The sequence below is a fragment of the Hermetia illucens genome, chromosome 1 (assembly GCF_905115235.1).
Source record: "Hermetia illucens chromosome 1, iHerIll2.2.curated.20191125, whole genome shotgun sequence".
Classification (NCBI taxonomy): Eukaryota; Metazoa; Arthropoda; class Insecta; order Diptera; family Stratiomyidae; genus Hermetia; species Hermetia illucens.
In genome coordinates, this window is record NC_051849.1 from 120,541,909 (window position 1) to 120,561,837 (window position 19,929).

Consider the following 19,929-nt stretch of genomic DNA (forward strand, 5'->3'; position numbering starts at 1 on the left):
TGAGGTAACATCTCAATAAATAAACTAAATTGTAATCTGTAAACGAGAATTAAAAACTAAAGTTAAATTCGTTTTATTTAGAATACATAATTTCCATTTCGATGAGAATAGAAACTGTTTAGCAAAAGCAAAGCAAACTAAATGTTGACCAATATTATATATTTATTTACTTTTGACTGTAAACCTTACTTTAATGCTGTGAATGTGGAAATACTTATATTGTTTTTGGTTGTATAAATTTTGTTAATGTGGAGCAAATGAAAAATGTTGTTTCGCAATTGTTAAAGGGGTCAATATATAATAGTTTTAAAAAAAACTGAATAATTCTCAAAATCACTTTCCAAAGGGCTGAAATAAAGCAGATGAATACTGTATGCACAAAGCTGTACACCTTACTTTGACGCTCACTGTCTGTATGCAAATAGTCAACATGTACGAGTCGACCGTATCTGCTCGATGCTCAGTTGAAATTAAATTCGGTGTAAATTCATTAATTTGGTTACCGTGATGAATGTGTTGAAATTATTGATAAACTACATTCAAAATTAATTCTTTAAAAGGACACAAGATGTCTTTTTATGAAATTTGAAGATTTTAGGTTCACCATCAGAATAATTGTAACTGTTCTACGCTAAGATCCTTCCCTTTGTGTCTCACCTGACTAATTTATCTTATCCTCATCTAGATGTAAATGTTAGCTGTCCTAGATTAACCCCAACAAGCAGTTACAATAGCTCGTTAATTAGATTTACCATACACAACCTCAAGTCGAGAGAGAGCCCCCACACATACAATATTTAGCTGAGCGATATTTCTTGGCTTTCTATCGCTAGAGTGGTAAGACTGCCTGTTCTGTGGCAATCCAATCGGCCAACACGATGTAGTGCTGCTCGTGAGTGTTCCGGTAGCTTCGCAGTTCAGTACAAGCTTGGACGTGGTTCGCATGTTGGGTGCAGATTGTCATTAGGCGGGTTGTCTGGGTTGGTAGGAGTGTGGCGACGATTTTGTTTCCTTCCTAAAATACGAATGCTAATTTGTGCACGATCGCTGGCAACGTCGTTGTGTATAAGCATTAGCCATGAATGTGCTTTGTTGCTACACTGTGACGCGGATTCCAAATACCAACCGCGCGGGGCACGTCGGTGACAGTGGTTCCCCTGCTCCCCGTTACGTTGTAAAGCGTCTGTAGCTCTATCCTAACCAGACATCTGCGGGCAAAGTGTCGCGTTCTAGTGCTGGCGTTTTCAGTTTTATTTCTACTTTTCGGTCTCGATTGTTTTATCTTCTGCCGCTGTGTTTGGTTTTGCAAATGTTCTTGGAAGTGCTGTTTTATATTTTCCGTGGAAAGTGTTCTGAGCCAGTGATCTTCAGGTGATATGGTGAACTATGCTGATATGTAATCAACTTTGCAGCAGGATACCCCCACTTCATCCAAGTTAGTTCATATCAATTTTGAATGCAATAGTTTGAAATTCACCCTCTTAGAGCTGGTCCGAGTAGGGAGTTAGTTCCGGTCGACCATATTTTGTGTCCTCCAACCAATGTTTTCTCTTTATCTCGGAATGTTACTAATCGTGGAAAGATACAATGGTGGCGGATGCGTCAGCCCTTCAGTTACGGCAAACATTTTCAAATATGCATGTAAATCAACAAGTATTAGGCGCCACCGACGGAATGGCAATAGTGCTGCCAACTATGATTTTTTTCTACTAATAGAAATGTCCATATGAATTAAAATATTAATAAAAGTGTGAACAAATACAATAATCTTATTTACAAATATGGCAATCCAAAATATTTCTGAATTTATTAATTCGAAAAATATGTAGGAAACGTTTTCTTTAATTTGTAGATAAACATTAAGGGGGTTTTCTTAGTGGCGTTCGATATTTCAACTTCTTGTTGAAATTTTTTTTTGCAATGAAAATAAATGTAATCTTTTTATGTTATTATTGGGGTCTTGCATTGCGATACAAAATTTTCAATTGACGAACTTGATAATCGTTTCTATTTGTTTTTTTTTTCAAAAATCGCCACTATGATTCATTGAAAATAAAAAATAAACAGAAATTAGTAACGGCTATGTAGCCATAGTTCAGACCAGAACTACGGATGTGCTGAATATTTTATAAAAATCTGTTCAATAGAAATATAATTGTGCTTCCCATCAATTGGAAAAATTGGGTTTTGAAAAAAACGCATATAAATTTCATTTTGTATGCACATCAACATAGCTTTCGCCAGCTATTCTATTTGCTGTAACTTGGTAAACATTTTGAATTTCGGTTTAAAATTTCTGAAAATTCCCAATATATTCTGCTTGCAAAATATAAATAAAAAAATCGATTTCTTGTAATCGTCATATTATAACCCTCCCCAAACTAAAACAATCTTTACGAGCGAGTCCTATTGTGTTAATTTTATCTGGTGATTAATTCTTAAAGCAATTGACTTTTTGATAACTTCAATTAACAGTAGGTTTAATTTCACTAAATTTCTATGTAAATTGGCAAAAACTTTCATTTTTTTGCCAAGCAATATATTTCATCATCTGATAACATAACATAAAGAAATTGCAGCCTTTTTCATAGAAAATTTATGGAGTAGTCAGACTTTGATCTTTTGATATAAGCGAAACTAAAAACATGGCTTTGAGTGTTGGCCGACTACAGAATACAATGAACGGTGGCTTGCGGTAATGGAGAAGAAAATGTTGCGTTAGTGGAGTGACGCAACACACTGATCACATCTGAAATGTGGATATCCCCGATCGATATGGGGTTGCACCGATCACAGAAAAATTGGGAGAAAAGCGTCTTCGATGGAATAGACGTGTAATTCGCGCCAAGGAAAAGCTTCCAAACATCGCAGTCGATGGGAAATGACCAAAAGGTACGCCGAAACAACGGTGGCTTGATATGCTAGATGGGAATTCGAAAGCCTCGCAATTGAATCCAAATTAGGCAAATAATAGATCAAAATGGCATAACCAATGACGACGAACCGACCCCGTGTGAACGAGAGAAAGGCTAAGAGTAACGTAAAGTGTGGAATGCATCCTTAAATTACCAATTTTGCAGTAAATGTTCTTTTTTTTAAATAAGTTATTAAGCTTGTTAGGGCTAGTGCAAGCCCGACCATATTGTCTTCTACTGTATCGATGTGGTGTTGATACCAAGTTCCCCAATATCGAGCAATTTCGCAACTCGTCCGGAGATTTACACTATGAAGGGCTGAGTAGACCAGCTGAGTCAGCATCGGCAAACAGTTTTCAACTGTTGATTCTAATGAATTTACCTGCATGATTCCATGATAGTGTGAGGAAAGAAACCACTACTTTACGTTATAGTTAAATAAGTCGGAAAGCAGAAGTTCGAAATTGCAAGTATATTTATCTAAGGATATTTCGTTATAACATGATTTCATTTTTACGGAGTAGTAGGTCACAGTGAATACCAATTTAATGTTAAACGATTCATTTTAATGTGATACAGATATTGTACGCTGTTTTGGGGTACAGTAAATTCACACGGAATAGAAAATTCTGACTTACTATAACTTTCAATAATAAAACGATTCCTTTCAAAATATTGGATGCCCTTTATTATGAAAACAATCTAATCCTTGGGGAATTTCCAGTAAATTTGCAAAATCCATTAATATACTATTATTAATTTTATTTTAAAAGTGGTCGGTATGAGATGCGTTTCGAGTCATAGATCTATGAGTTGCACCGAGGCGCTATCCTGATTTTTTTTCATATTTGATGGCTGGGTAGTTTTTCAGAATGAATCCTATCTCACTTGAATTTTGTACTATTTAAGTTCTCTCCCCCTACTTTGGAAACAATTTCCGCACAGTACTTATCGGGGGTTTTCCTTTGGTTGGTACGATGCTCCTCTCTTGTATGCGGATGCTCCTTAAATTACACACAAGATGATGGAATTGCAGGCGTGACATTTAATAATTTGTATGTTTATCAAAATTTAACTCAATAGGTGTATCTGCTTTCGAGGAAAGCGTGTGTGCCAGGCAGACGATTTTAGTAAGATGCTTTTTACTCAAAACCAAATAATCCTTTGAATGTCATTAGACGGTGCGGTAAAACTAGTGGCTTCATAGAAAGGAAAGAAAGACAAAAGCTTCAAGTTATTTATGTTGGCCACTGTCCTTGTACTAGGGAGTCATCATTGTGGAAATATTATGGAACATTTAACACAGATTTCGAAACTTTTGGCTGAGGCCCTTCTTGTAAATTGATGTAGGGAGGTTTGGCTGCGCCTGATAATTGAATGCTATACGTCCATATAGCCTTAATCTTCGCTTTGTAGATCAGTTCAGAGATTGGTGATTTCTTGCTGAGCCACCTTAGAAAGAGCTTGAATTCCTGGGTCTTTGTTGTGTCCTGAGGAGCATTTAATTGAGGTTTATTCTTTGGGGTACACTTTTTCCGTAATTTGATTTGGGTATTGTGATGTTGTTTCTTCTCGCAGAGCGAGAGTTATGTCTAAGGAAAAGTATTTCACGGAGGCAGAAAAACCGTAAATTTAGTTTCTCTCTAACGGGGAATATTTCATTAGTGAATCAGTACGTTAGATGAATATGCAGTGCGGAATTGTTTGAGAAAACCAGCAAACTATAGTATTGAAAACTACCATAAAGGTTGGCGAAAGTTTTCAAATAAGCAAATATGACATGAAACTAGGCACAATAAGTTGAATACAACTGTATTGCTCTTATGACGAATTTTCTAGAATAAAAATAAAAGACGCTTTTTGATAAATCCTTACAAAATAGTTCTTTTTTTTTCAGCGGAGTCGGTTCGTCGTGATCGGCTTCGCCATTTGGCTCTATCGAATGCCTGATCTGGGTGCAATCTCGAGGCTTTCAAATCCCCATCCAGCGTATCAAGCCACACCGTTGCTTAGGTCTGCCTTTTGGTCGTTTACCATTGACTTCGATGTTCAGACCAATCTTTGCAAGTGAATTCTCGTTTGCACGAATTGCGTGACCATACCATCGAAGACGCCTCTCTCGCAACTTTTCCACGATCGGTGCAACCCCATAACGATCGCGGATATCCTCATTTCGGATGTGATCTAAACGTGTGACGCCACTAGTCCAACGTAGCATCTTCGTCTCCATTACCGCAAGACGTCGTTCATTGTCTTTTATGGTCGGCCAACACTCAGAACCATAGAGAGCGACTGGACGGACGACATTGCGGTAAATTTTAGATTTGAGACGTTCGTTGATACGTCGATCACAAAGGACACCAGTTGTAGAACGCCACTTCATCCAGGTTGTGTTAATGCGTGAAGCAATTTCATAACGCAGCTCTCCATTGGCTGATAGCGTTGACCCGAGGTATTTAAATCGCTCAGTTCTGGGCAGATCACTGCCGCTGACAGTGATTGTGCCTGTTTCATGGGGATCGGTCGTCAAAAATTCAGTTTTGTTTAAATTCAATCTGAGACGGTGTTGCATGAGGCGATCATTCCATTTTTGAACAAGTTGCTCGAGATCATTTATGCTATCAGATGCTAGGAAAACATCTGCATAAAGCAGTGTGTAGGGCGCTGATCGTTGGATATCCCGTGTGACGGTGTCCATAATAAGGACAAAGAGGAGTGGTGAGAGGGCACTTCCTTGATGAGCTATGACAGAGACACTAAGCGGGTTTGATACACCCGCCATACTTCGAACTTTACTTTTCGGATCGTGGTAGAGCAATTGAACCCAGCGCACGAGTTCTTCTGGCACGAAGTGTTGTCGTAAAGCATACCAGATGAGTTCGTGTGGTACACGGTCAAACGCTTTCTCTAGATCCAGAAAGGCAATGTAAAGAGGGCGATGCTTCTCACGGTGTTTCTCCATGAGTAACCGCGCAGTGTGTATTGCATCAGTAGTTCCGCAGTTCTTGACAAATCCGGCTTGATTCACGGTTATTTCCACGAGTTCGCGAATACGGTTGTCAAGAATGCGTTCAAAAGTCTTCATGGTATGGGAAAGTAACCGGATCGGACGGTAATTTGAACATTCTGCTGGACTACCTTTCTTTTTCCATATTGGAACAGTGGTACTTTCTTGCCAGTCAGATGGTGTTCTTCCTTCCTGAATAACCCGGTTAAAGAATTCACTGAGCCACAATGTTGGGTCCCAGCTCTTCGCTTTCCAGAGCTCAGATGCGATGTCATCAGGTCCTGTTGCTTTCCCCGATTTCATTTGTTTTATTGCCTCCTCGACTTCAGTTGCGCTGACTGGTGGAACTGCTGCAAATGCCGGCAATGATTGTGGAAGTGGAGGATGAGCAAATTCTTCAGTTGAAATCTGCTCGAAGTATTCTCGCCATCTATCCGTCGCGGCTCGACGATCAGTAAGCAAAGTACCGTTCTTGTCATTAACACAACAGAAGTGTTCGATATCCTGTGTGCGTTCATCACGGCTTTTAGCAAGTCGATGCAGATCTCTCTCGCCATCCCGAGTGTCCAGTTTATCGTAAAGATTTTTGAAATGGTTCGCTCGGGTGACAGCGACCGCTTTCTTTGCTTCCCGGTTGGCATTCTTATAAATTTGCCAATTAGCAGGCGTTTGATCGTCGAGAAATTTGTGGTAGAAGCGTTTCTTTTCACGGACCTTCATTTCAACATCATCATTCCAAAGCCAAGTATCTCGGTTGATGTACCGCTTACCCGGCTTGGTGACCCCGAGGGTTGCAAAGGCCGCTTTGTGGATCGTGTCTTTTATTTGGTTCCATGATTCTTCCACATTCGTAATGGTTGGCAATCGTATGAGTGAGACCGTTTCTTCTTTCTTCTCACCAAATCGCCACCATTTAATACGCGGCGGGCCAGTGCGTTCCTCACGCCGTTTTATCGGTGGCTTAATTCGCAGGACAGCAATCAACGGCCGATGTTGAGGTGCGATGGTCTCATAGGGAACGACTTTGCAATCAGTGACAGTGGTAAAATGTTGGCGTCTTATGAGAATATAGTCGATTTGCGTTTTATTGTTCCCACTATAAAATGTAGGAAGATGGGACAATCGTTTGATGAACCATGTATTCATAAGTACAAGGTCATGGGTGTCCGCAAAATCGATTATACGCTCGCCACCTTCATTGCGCGCTCCGAACCCCTTTCCCCCATTGCACCTGTTACCGTCTGCCTTTTCATCCACCATTAAGGTAATGATTATGTAATCGTCAGCAGGCACATGATAAGTCTTTTCATCGAGAAGTTGCCAGAAGGCATCTTCCTCGGCATCAGGTCGGCCTGTCTGTGGTGCATACGCGGTGAAGAAGTGAATAGTGCGATCAGCTGATATAATGGTGAGCTTCATCAGCCGATCATCAAATCGTTCGACTTCTTTAATGGCATCACGGAAACCCTCTGAGATGGCAATGCCAACACCATATTGAGTGTGTGGGCTTACCAAAATAGAGAAGTTTGTAGCCATTTTTACCGCGTTCGCGTTCAATGTCGCAGCTTTTGGAACCAGACCATCGGGTTTCTTGCAGAGCGCAGATGTCAATGCACCTTTTCCGAAGGGCTCTTGCGAGTTCCTCGGTCTTTCCAGTTAGGGTACCAACATTTAGCGTGCAGACACGTATTTGTTTTGTTCGTTGTGTGTGACTCTCCCGGGCCTGTGACTTAATCCGATCATCATGTTTGTAACGACATTCTATGCATTTTCTTGGTCGACCTGTCGCGGGGCCTGTCACCAAGAGAAATCAGGTAGGATTTAGCATAGTAGAATAACTCCAACTATACTCTATCTCTTTCCCTGATCTCAGCATTTTATTATTATTATTAACTTTATTTAAGGAAATGCCGAAACAGGATGTATTTTGAGGCACAGATTTTACTAATTTGTGCTTTTCCAAACTTTTCGATTGGATAGGTTCTGAGAACGAAACTCACATTTTTCGCTCATTAGGGTGCTGGAGTTATCGAACCAATCGATGAATCTATCAAGGTTTCGTTTTGCATAAAACTTTAAAAAGGCAAAAATATGTTTCGATATGGCCTTCATATACACTTAAGCGGACGAGGTGCATGCCAGATGATTCCTGACACAATTCTAATTAATAAATTTTACGTAGATTTTTTTCGATTGCCATAGATATGTTCTTGAAAAAAGTGCCGTCTTTATAATACTTAAATTCTGATAACTCACTTTAATCTTAGATAGGTGGAGCATTGCTAAATAGTTTTGCAAGGCGAATTCCTAGTTTTCCAAACCAAATTCAGAATTTACCAAACTAATTTCAGACCTTCCCAAGTTAACTTCAGACTTTACTAAGCTAACTTCAACATTTTTGATTGCAAATGAAGAATTTTTCATCCAGCTGGCATCTTTCGAAAAAAATTTGAGTAGCCCATCAATTGCATATTATTATTTGTTTCAATGGGTCATTGTATTGAGTCTGGGAAGAAATGTATACCTGCTTTATTATTTTTCACCATGACATCTGGGTATCAAAGCGTGAACTTGCGACTGTAACCAATGTAAGATTGAAGAAATCTAAACTATGGCGTTCTTAATCACTTTGAGGCATTTACTCCAAACAAGAAAGAATATATCCTGATGGCTCAGTGCTTAGATCACTAGGCTGTCGTAACGAACATCGCGGTTCAAATCTCATTGGTGGGAGTGCGATTTGTATCGTGACTGGATGCCGGATATCAGTCAGTGAATAAGTACCTTAGTGAAATCAGGTTAATAATCATGGGCGAGTTCCATACTGACCACATTAGCACAGCGAAAAGGTTGACGATCTCAATCGATCTTAAAAGTTTGGGCCATCTCACTATTTAGGCCCATCAGAAACTTCATCAGCTAAATCTGCTCATTGCATTGATAGGTAAAATCGTAAAAGAGAGACGTATATTGAATATTCAAAAGAGGAATAATTCCGAATCCTGAAGCTCCGCGCTATGAAAGGTTTTTGTCTATTTTTTATGTAAGATTTTTTCGGTACACAAAATTCAATTCGATGTGGTACTCAGATTTTATCTCTTAGGAAGTAGTAATTTGATGCGAAATTACCAAATTTGGTCTTCTATAACTTTATTGATAATATTATGACTTCCACCAAACTTTTAGATTACTGCAAAATTTACGGATCTGGGATGAATTTAAAGGGGTCGCAGCAAATGTTCAATATATAACAGCATATTATTACGAACTTTATTTGATCCGATATCGTAATGTAGAGTATTTTGAAGCGTAGATACCATGTACCATGTAATGTTTTTTTTCCAGATTTTTGGATTGGGCAGTTTCCCTTTCGACCCATGCACTCCTTTGCTTTCCAACCAATACTAAAACTAATTTGCTTCGGAAAGTGCTAATTGAGGCTCTTATTTGATACCTTACATGGCTATGCTCAGTGAAATAAATATTGCACCATCTTCTAGGTGTGTGCGCCCTTCAGTTCAAGGTGCAGTAAGGTATTTGACCGCATGTGGGAGGTTCACGGTTCCAACATTTCTATCAAAGTGCGTGATAATAATGGTAACCGTTTCTGATAAAAATTCGTGTAGCAGACAAACAGACAGACAGTGAGCCGGAAGGACACTGAAACAAATGAAGGAGGATATCACATCGAAGTTAGGTTCACTTTTAAGAAAATCGACCATTCAGAATAGCTTGGGAAGTTTGGAATAAATCTAAGAACAAGTCGAAGGCCAGAAATTCGACGTGTCATGTATGAACGGTTTTGTGTATTTCTTAGTGTTCCTTTGGTACATAGCTCGTAACGTTTTCACATTTAACATGTCAGATTGTTCGATTTATATACTGTTATTTAAAGTCTTAGATCGCTGCAAATTTTCAGAAAAGGAACTGCTTCGGCCCATCAGAACTTTTTAGTAATGGCGCAAATTTGTGGTTAGGCAGTTTTTGAGAATGGGATCTCAAAGAAAATGAACACTTTTTAGCCACCCTTGGCTTCAAACCTACGTTTTATAGTATATAATTGAAATAGCACTCTACCGGGTGTCCCGTTTATGATTGTACACATTTTAATGGTGGATAGTAGCACTTGTTTGACGAAAATTCATCCACTCTATATTTTATCCTTGCAGAATTATAGCGTTTTTCGTGAATTGTGTCTAACAGTTTGATGTTCAGAAAAAAAAAATACAATTTCTTACTCCCACAAACATTTAATCGCAGATTTGATGCCATTTCCGAAAACTCCTTAATATTTCTTATAAATGGATACTTTTTCTATTGGAAACGTCTGTGAAGACTTCTTTCAGAGTCTCGCCTCCATCCTTAACCAGGACTAAAAGCTAGTATAATTATTTTAGGTTAGTGGGCCAGCCGCTGCTTTAAGCACTCAAGTCTTTTGTTATACAATTTGCAATATCCAGGGAATCGCCTATTCAATGGCCCCCCACATTCGTAGGCGTTTGCGAAACTTCCTTCTGCTCACATTGGTTGCATATAGCCGAGACTACCACTCCATTTTTTCCATGTGGTGGTTTAAGAACCAGTGTCCTGTTAAATGGGTTTTCATGGTCCACTTCCTAAGGAGCAGCAGCAGCTCTAGCGGCTCCGGGCTCTTTCATAAAGATTCTCGCCTGCTGACAGAAGTTAAAATTTCTCCATTCGGTTGCGTGATCCAAACCCTTGACGAACCAGTCTGTCAACATCCTCATTACCAGCGAGTGCACTAACACTCACCGCAGGTCAAGTTTTAGTAGCACTTGGTGGCAACTTATACAAATTGACTTGATATGTTCTTGCTGTTTAGTGCTGATAACACTTCCAGAATGTCGGAACACATTCGAATGTTGTGATATCACCATTCTTGTTGCAAACTTTCCTCTGCTGCCAATGAAATGACATTTATCTCCGCTTGGAATATGATCATCATTTTCCCCAGAGTTCGGACCAGTTTCATAATCGGATTTCCCGAGAACACCCCTGCGCCCGATTCACCGGAAAATTTTGTCCGAAGAATGGTAGCTTGCCAGGAGGATTGGGATGCAATCAATTCCATGATCGCAGCAATCCAAGATAAACTACGAAAAGCAGAAGAAGTGAGGAAGGCGCGGTTACGAAACCCGCTGGTAGACAGGAGACCAAGCTAAAGTAAGCTAATTCTGCCCCATGATGTAATACCTAAGACTGACCCTTCTGTGAAGATTATTAAGTCTGTAATTCCAGGCGTTTTCTTTTTCAAATTTCGCCTTCCTAATTTTTCCCGTGAGCGACTTATGACTGCATAGTGCAGCACGGAATTATGGTCACTAAGAAAATTTTGATACGTTGCTTTTTGAACTGTGACGTAACATAAATTGTTTCAAAAATATAAAAAGGTAATGAATTTATTTAAGATCGCCCTTAATGGGCGGTGGTTATCTTTATATAAAATTTATTAATATTATTATATGTCCGTCCACTTTTGTTTTAAATTATGCTTTCAATTCTAGGCGGGATACTCTGAACACAAGATTTAATGCATTTCCCAGGCATATTTCCCAAATATTTTGTTTTAAAACTTTCTTTGTGGGGTTTCAACTCTCATAAACCGTTTAATTTAAAACACTCCAGCCATTTTGAATTGGGTTAATATCAGCAGACCTGGGTGGGCAAGGTAGAGCGATAATATTTTGACTAGACAAACATCCCTTGACAGATTTTGCGGCATGGCAGGGCAAATTGCTTTGCATAAAAATTGTAGAATCTCCAATTACTTCCATTCGTTGTTTAAATGGCAGAAGACTATTGTTTAAGGTTTCTAAATAATGTTACAAGAATCCAGGACTTTTGCTCACTACCATTCCCCAAAACCATCACTGAAAGAGTGTGTTTCACAGCTATTTAAACACAGGATGGGGGTGGTACTTTTCTCCTCATCGTCGTCGAACGCAAAGATACTGGTCTATTAGTACCTTCAAAGTGAATTCATCAGTAAAAGGGAGCTAAGAGACCAAAATCAGTTGCAACAAGTTTTTGTAATAGCAAATATAAATTACTTTTCTTTCAAGGCCTGCATTTTCCTAGTCAGTTGCAATGAATGTTTTGTACCCTTTTGCGAGGTGGGAATTTTCAAAAGATTCTGGTCTGGGCACACCAGATGGGATTTTGACCCACTAAAACCACCGCTGGCATCATTCCCGAGATGACGAACGTTGCATCATCTGAAACGGTCCTGAAGGTAGCAGACACTCTTAAGGTTCCTCTGTAGACCATACTCATTTTATATGCATTGCAGAGGGAGCCCTTTTTCCCAAACTAGGACTGCACATTAGGGAATTCGCGACGGCCTATCGAATAACAACCAGAACGCGAACTAAAATTGAAAAATAAAAAAAAAGGCTCGACCGCGCGCGTGGAGCCGTAAGTCTCCGGACCCGAGTGCCGCTATCAAGGAGGGGAAGATCCACGACGGATCACAGCCCCGATTATTGCCTCTTCCGCCTCAGATCTTGAATGAGGCGCGGCCCCTGAGGCTCCCACCCTTCCTTGACATCCTCAGGCCAATTGGTCTTTTTTGCGGATGTCCCTTATACAGGTTCTGTGGGGGCAAGGAGGAAAAGAGAGGGAGGAAGTCCTCAAATTACGCAAGAATAACTCACAACTCATATTGTATTACGTATTAAAAAAAAACAAATATATGAACATATAATAAAAAATAAAAAAAATTAAATTAAATTAAAGAAAGGAAAAAAAAAGACAAAGAAAAAAATTAACTGCAAACCAAAAGGAAATTTTAGAAAACTTACACAGGTCGTCACTCCGAGCTCGGCGTGGTGGATGATTCTGTGATAATAAGAAAGTTCATAACATTACCATATGAAAATGCTAAAACAAAATTTATAATTGATTACTTGTTGTTTTTTTGTTTTTTTTTCCACTAAAAAAGAAAACCTTTTCGAGTTCGTTGGCTTTTAATATGCTGCGCGCGGGGATTTTCACTATCGGGCTGCGAAAGCAACTCTACCGAATCCGCTAGATAAATGTGTTGTTACGGACAAGCCTACCCGAAAATTTTACATCAACTGGAGCCGCTTCTTCGCCTTTCTTCCGCTGTTTTCTGTTGTAACAATCTATTTCCACGAACGTTATAACTTGCCACTGTTAATATCAATTTAAACCGCGTCACGGCCAGTCTTCGAAGCAGTCCCGGAGGCTTCCTTTATCCGGAACAGAGACGTGCCGTTCACGTCCCTTCAAAATCTCCCCTTAATTCCTCCACCAAACCACTTCCTCGTCACGAATTCGATTCTTTCCTCTCAATAATTCCTCCATCGAAATCTTGAAAGATATCTCCTTTGGGGAAAAGAAAAGTCACTCACAACTGTTCACTTCACTGTTCTAACTCTTGTACAATTGCACTAGTCTGTTTAACGATTTCCGAGTGTGATTCCAATTTATTTTAATATGTGCTATCCTCCTAGCAGTAGCCGAGAAATCGAGTGACGCGGGGATGTTAACCTCGGAGACACGAGACAAAGCGTCAGCAACTATGTTGTCCTTGCGGGACACGTACTGGATGTCAGACGTAAACTGGCTTATAAAGCTTAGGTGTCATAGCTGACGAGGGGACGCTTTGTCGGGCTTTTGTTTCAAAGCATACGTGAGAGGCTTATGGTCCGTGAACACTGTGAATGGCTTGCCTTCTAGGGAGAAACGGAAGTATTTGATGCTCAAGTACGCGGCGAGCAGTTCGCGATCGTAGGTACTGTAGTTCCGTTGAGCGGGGTTCAACTGCCTCGAGAAGAAGCTCAACGGCTGCCAAACTTGATCCACCTTTTGGTGAAGGGCAGCACCTACTGCGATGTCAGAGGCATCAACAAAAACGGCTACGGACTGGTGATGGGCGGCCTTGGGCAAGAAACGACGATAGAAGTCTAGCATGCCCAAGAACCTCCTCAACTCCTTCACTGTCTTTGGACGCGGGAAGCTTGTTATCGCTTGCATCTTGTCTGGGTCGGGCTGTATTCCTTCAGGGGAAATGAAATGGCCGAGGAATCTCACCTGTTTTTGAAGAAATTTCTCAACGTTTAGGACTAAACGGGCCTCAAGGAGACGTTGAAAAATGCACTCAAGATGGGCTAAGTGCGCAGACTCAGTGAAAGAAGCGATCAAAACATCATCCAAATATATGAAACAGAAGTCGAGGTTTCGCAGGACCGAGTGGATGAAAGGTTTGCGCTGCATTGCACAATCCGAAAGTCGTCCGGGTGAACTCGAAGAGTCCAAAGGGTGTGCATATTGCCGTCTTTGGAATGTCTTCAGGAGCTACTGGGATTTGGTGTTAAGCCTTGGTTAAGTCCAAGGTCGAAAAGATGCGGCAATTCGCGAGGTGATGCGCAAAGTCGTGGATGAGGGGAATTGGATATCGGTCAGGAACAGTCTGTGCATTTAGCCTTCTGTATTCCCCTCAGGGGCACCATTCGCCGTTTGGCTTAGGGACCATATGCAGTGGGGAAGACCAACAGCTGTTTGAGGGCCTGCAGATACCCTGTTGAACGAGTTGTTCAAACTCTTTCCGTGCAATAGCCAGTTTCTGGGATGGTAGAGGATGCACCTTCGAGAAAATCGGGGAACCAGTAGTGTTAATGTGCTGCATATTGTGCTTCACTGGTTTAGAGAGACTACACTCGGTAGTAATCTGGCTGAACTTTTGGAGGAGTGTCCGAACACGAGAGTCGGTGATGTCTTCCAAAAAAAACGGACAGGTTATTGTCAGTGTGAGATACCATTTGGCCCGACGAATTAAGGTTGGTCGTGGGGTCTATAAGGGACTTATTTTGCAAGTCCACCAGCAAACCATAATGACACAAGAAGTCTGCACCTAATATGGGGAAGCTGACATCCGCCAGGATGAAACGCAAGCCAAAACTCACGTCCACCTGCCTATACCCGTATGTGTTTATGCGGGAGGAATTTGCTGCCGCCAGTTCGAGCGGTTGTGGAAAAAGTTGATGTTGTCGAGGTACGGGAAGAACCGAAACCTCCGCACCAGTATCGATGAGGTACTTGCGCCTGCTTAGGGGGTCGAAAATAGTTAGGCGACGTGGCGCTGCGTTCTGGGTGGCCGTCGCCAAGACCCCCGCGGACTTAGTTTTTTGCGGTAGGCGCGAATTTACACGGTAGCGTACATCTTGTCGCTTTCTCCCCGAATCTAAGATGGTACCAACAAATACCTGTGTCCGCAGGCTGTTTTGACGACCTGCTATCCGAACGCCCTTTTCGAGTGGCAGACCGTGAGCGAGCTTGCGATCTGGCGTCCGAACGCTGAATGTCCAACGTCGCCCGTATCTCGGCCACACTGGCTGTTAAAGCGGCTATCTCGCGCCTCAAGTCGCCAACCTCATCCGACGGTGGTTGAACGGCCGTCAAGGTTGGGCGTACGTACACCTCCTGCACCTGGTCGGCCGTCCTGCCAGTTCCTCCAAGGAACCGGAGACGCAAGCTAGGATCGCCTGGGTGCCCTCCGGGAGCCGCCGCAGCCAGAGTCGACTTCACTACGTCGGACACTAGAAGAATCGACTCTTCATCCAGGCCGACCACCGCATAGTTGAAGCGGGTCGCGTCCGATGTGATTCCGGACATTTGGAACTGCGTTTCCAAATGCATGAATCACAGCTCCGGGTTCCGTCGCCAAAATGGAGGAACACGCACGGCGAGGGCGGTCACTTGCGGGTCCGATGTGCCTGCCGCGTCTTTGTTGTCAATCGACATCTTGACTAACAAAAACAAAACTTCTTTTCGACGCGAGTGTTAAAGCGAAGACGCGGTGAAACTGTTCTAGTTGACACGGCAGGCCGAACCCACAAATGCACGCACGCACAAAGAAATCACCTCCCAGAACTTCGCCCAGAGAGCGGACAACCAACGAGGACGAGCACTTTAAAGACCTCCGCGCCGTCTCCTGCAGCGGGTATAATATTTATTGATTTGTCAAAAAAAAAATAAATTCAACTAAAATAAATTAAAATTCAATTAAAATAAATTACAATAATGATTCGCTGCTGCGGCGGCGATGGTGACGACGGCTGCGGCGTCGATGGTGAAGACGGCGTCGATGTGAAGTCGGCGGCGGTTTAGTTTTTAATCTTGAACTAAAAGAAACGGCGGCGTCTGTTGCAGCGATGGTGGCGGAGTCTTCGGCTTCTGCCTGATAGCAGTGGCTGCGGCAGTGATGCTGGTGTCGGCTACGACACCAGCATCACTGCTGCGGCTGCGGTTGCGGCGGCAACGATGGTGGCTGCGGCAGCGACGGCAGCGGCTACGGCGTTGGCGATGGTGGCGACGGTTGCGGTTGATTTCTCGCCTTGTTGGTGCCTGTTCCGGGGTCAGCAATATGTCCTGTTGCTCTAGTCTGCTTAACGATTTCCGAGTGTAATTCCAATTTATTTGAAAGGAAAAACACGATGAGACCAGAGCACGGAGTATTCACAAATTGCAAATGAAACGTCGTTACGAATTGAAACTTTTATTTAAACAATCGAAAATAATTTAAGAAAGGAAAGAATATATTCAAACAATCGAAAATAATTTAAGAAAGGAAAGAATAATGGAAACACTTTTTGAACAACGCGAGCGATCCGTCGTCGTTTAAGGCTGGAGGCAGAAGAGAACGAACCGTCTCCATGTGGTTCTTTCTGCCCCCAACTCATGGCACACTTTCCTCGCTAGTCCTCCACTCCCGTGGCGAGTTCTACAAAGTGGAAAGTTCCGCGCCATCTATTTGTTCGCATTCGCAACGTTCGAAATAAATTTTGAATGCTGCGAATCCTGCCGCGCCACACTCTCTCCCTAATCTCCCGCCAGTAGCTCAAACCAGACTCCCCGGCCATCGACCTCGCGCCTTTTTCCCGCCCAGCACCGCTTCATTTGCCGCTGCGTTGCCTTGCACTCTGTTCCGTTCATGTTGCAGCAACATGCGCATGCGCCTGCGGATGCGGCAAATCATTCGCCTTTGTCAAGATTAATTCGCCCGAATGCATTCAATAATGTACAATCTGCAGCGAACATTAGGATAATTGCACATTATGAAATGCATTATTTGAGCAAATTAACTCAGAAAGAAACGAATGAGATTCCGCTTCCGTCGCGAAGCCGCAGTCACTACAGGGCAGCTGGGTTTCTGAGACCCGCTCGAGGAAAGACAGCTGAAGACCAGTGAGACAATCACCGCTGATAAGCGACTGAGTATTGGCGTGCTTATGAGGAAGGGCAGCCAAAGATCCAAACTTGAGTTAGGCCTTAAGGTCCTTCGCGTGAACGACGCCCAGGTTACAACCCTCCGTGTCCTCCAGCCGGTATTGAACCGTTCCGACTCGACCGATGATCTTCGTCTTCACGAACTTCTGACCCAATTTGGCATTGTACCGCTTTGCTGCACTGCTTAAGTTGAAGAGCCGCTTATACACGACATCTCCAACCTGAAATTCACGAACTCGGGATCGCAAGTTGTAACCCCTTTCCTGTGTCTCTCTTGCTTGGAGGATGCGCCCCTGAATCTCTGCTCTCAGAATAGCAAGTTTATCCTGAGAGCAGACCTCCAAGGTCGCATCAGGCAAGGCGTTCAAGCGTCGTAAAAGGGCGTAGGTACTGCCATGGGTGACCATGCTTTGCCCAAAAACGACGTGATATGGTGAAGTCCCTATCGAGACGTGTTTCGCTGAACGAAAGGCACAGTTGACGGATGACAGCTTGTTATCCCAATCTCTTTGATCAGGATCGATATAAGCGCGTATAGCAGTCAACAGCGAGCGATTTACTCGCTGCGAGGCGTTTGCCTGTGGGGAGTATAAAGCAGTGTAAATGTGTTGAATGCCATACTGGTTCAGAAGATCGTTGGAAGCCACGGATTTGAACTGTACCCCATTATCAGACGTGATCGACTCAGGGATTCCAAACAAATGAAAGATTCTGTTCTCCAAGTATTCAGTCAGCACGTTCGCGGTAAACCGTTTAATCAGCTCCACAAATGAGAACTTCGAGAGAGAATCGAGAACGACTATTGCTCCGATATTTCCGGCGCGAGCTCTGGGGTATGGGCCGATCATATCGATATACAAACGTTGAAATACCCGATCGGAGATGAGCGCTTTTCTTATTAGAGGCCGGAGCGTTTGGTTGGAAGCTTTTGACATCTTGCACGTTTCACGATTACGGATATAGTCCTTGACCTGGGAAACCATTTTAGGCCGCGGAAAATCTTTGATGGCGTGTACCTTGTCGGGATCGCTACAAATCGTCCCGTTACCGATGATGTGCCCCAAGTATCGAGCTTCCTTCATGAAAAAACTTGCTCCTCCGGATGTTCAACGTCAAGCCAGCGCGTCTCATACAGATAGCCACTTCGCTTAAGAGCAGCAGGTGCTAGTCGAAGGTGTCTGTAATAAGCGGCAAGTCATCTAAATATACAAAGACTGGATGACGTAAATGGGCAGGGATGACCTTATCCATCAGTCGCTGCATGGTTTGAGGTGCATTGCAGAGCCCAAACGGCATGGTCACAAACTGATAGAGTGGCCGACCTGGGACGGTGAAGGCAGTCTTATCCTTGGACGCCTCATCCAGAGGAATTTGCCAGAACGCATCTTTCAGATCGAGACTCGTAATGAATTTAGCCTTTGGGAGACGTCTGAAGATCCCCTCGATGAGAGGTAAAGGATAAGCGTCCTTCACTGTTACACAGTTCACTTTACGTGCATCAAGGCAAAGTCGCACTTTAACAGGTTTCACTACAAGGGTAACTGGTGAAGACCAGGCGCTTTGCGATTCTTCGATGACTGCCAAAGGCAGCATTCTGTCATCTCTTCGTAGAGGAGCTTTTCGATGGCGGGAGAGACTGAGAAGTGTCTCTGTTTAATCGGTTTATTACTGTCGCCATCGATGACGTGTGCCGCTAGACTTGTACGTCCTAAGCCCTCCGACTCGAAAGATGGGAAATTGCCAATGACAGCCTCGAGCCTTGTTCGCTGGTGTGTCGTCAACTGGTGTTGATTGACGTTCTCGACATTTTCGATTGAACAAATGGAAGGTACAAATAAGTCCTGTGCGAGACCGAACTCGCGCACAAAATCAGCTCCAAGGTAAAGATTTTGCGTTAACGACGGGATAAGGAGGAACGACATCGATTCCGTCCGATCACGAAACGTGATGTCAGCCGACACTCTGCCTACTGTTGAGTGGCTAGTCCCGTCAGCTGTCCTGAGATCGATGCGTAATCTCTCTCACTTGTACCGACCGTTGTTAATAATTTTCCGGGCGAAATCCGAGGCTAAGCAACTTACGGTGGCTCCGGTATCAATCAGTCCTGAAACACGTTCACCCAAGACTGTGGCATCCGTATACGGGCAAATATCATTATTGGGCCGACTCGTGAGAATGGCAGAGTAGTAGAGACGACGGTTGCGCATTATTGGCATCCAATATTGGCGTAAGCGAAGAGTTGAGCGCTTAGGCTTTTTCGTCGCCATCTCTGCAACTCCGAAGATCCGTTCTTTGGTCGCTTGGTATTGTTGCAGTCTTACGTGCAACGGCCTCAAAACCGAAAGCATCGCTTTTCTTGAAATAATTGGTGGTGGGGTCAAATCCGGGTAGGTCATATCTAGGTTATCGGACTGCTTCAACAAGGTAACTTTCGGAGTTACTGTGGAAGACGTTGTCGCACCGCGTGCGCAGTCACGTGCGTCCAATGCAGGAGCGCCCTAATGACGGGGGCTGGGCTCTGGAACTCGACAGTTTGGACATACGGGCTTACGAGTGTTTGGGCGCCCGTAACCGAAACAAAAAACTTTTGGATCCTCCTAACAGTCTTCAAACAAATGTCGAATCTGCCGACAATTCCAGCAGACCAAGTCTAAATCTCTTTTCTGAATCTCTGACTGAGGATTTCCTGAGATATTCTTTATGTCAACACCCTTTTCAGACTCAGCAGAATAGCTG

The 19,929-nt window shown here is 42.9% G+C and overlaps 1 protein-coding gene across 4 annotated transcripts in view; it reads left to right on the forward strand.

The window, feature by feature from the left end:
- Positions 1-897: 897 nt before the first annotated feature.
- The window catches only part of LOC119646374 (BMP-binding endothelial regulator protein), a 442,299-nt gene continuing 423,267 nt past the window's right edge, over positions 898-19,929 (forward strand). For 2 of the 4 annotated variants that reach the window (XM_038046810.1, XM_038046811.1), the window contains exon 1: positions 904-1,435. The gene's annotated coding sequence lies outside the window, so the exon portion shown is untranslated. Of the gene's footprint in view, positions 1,436-19,929 lie in introns of all 4 variants that reach the window. The other 2 variants (XM_038046812.1, XM_038046813.1) reach the window with 2 other exon arrangements.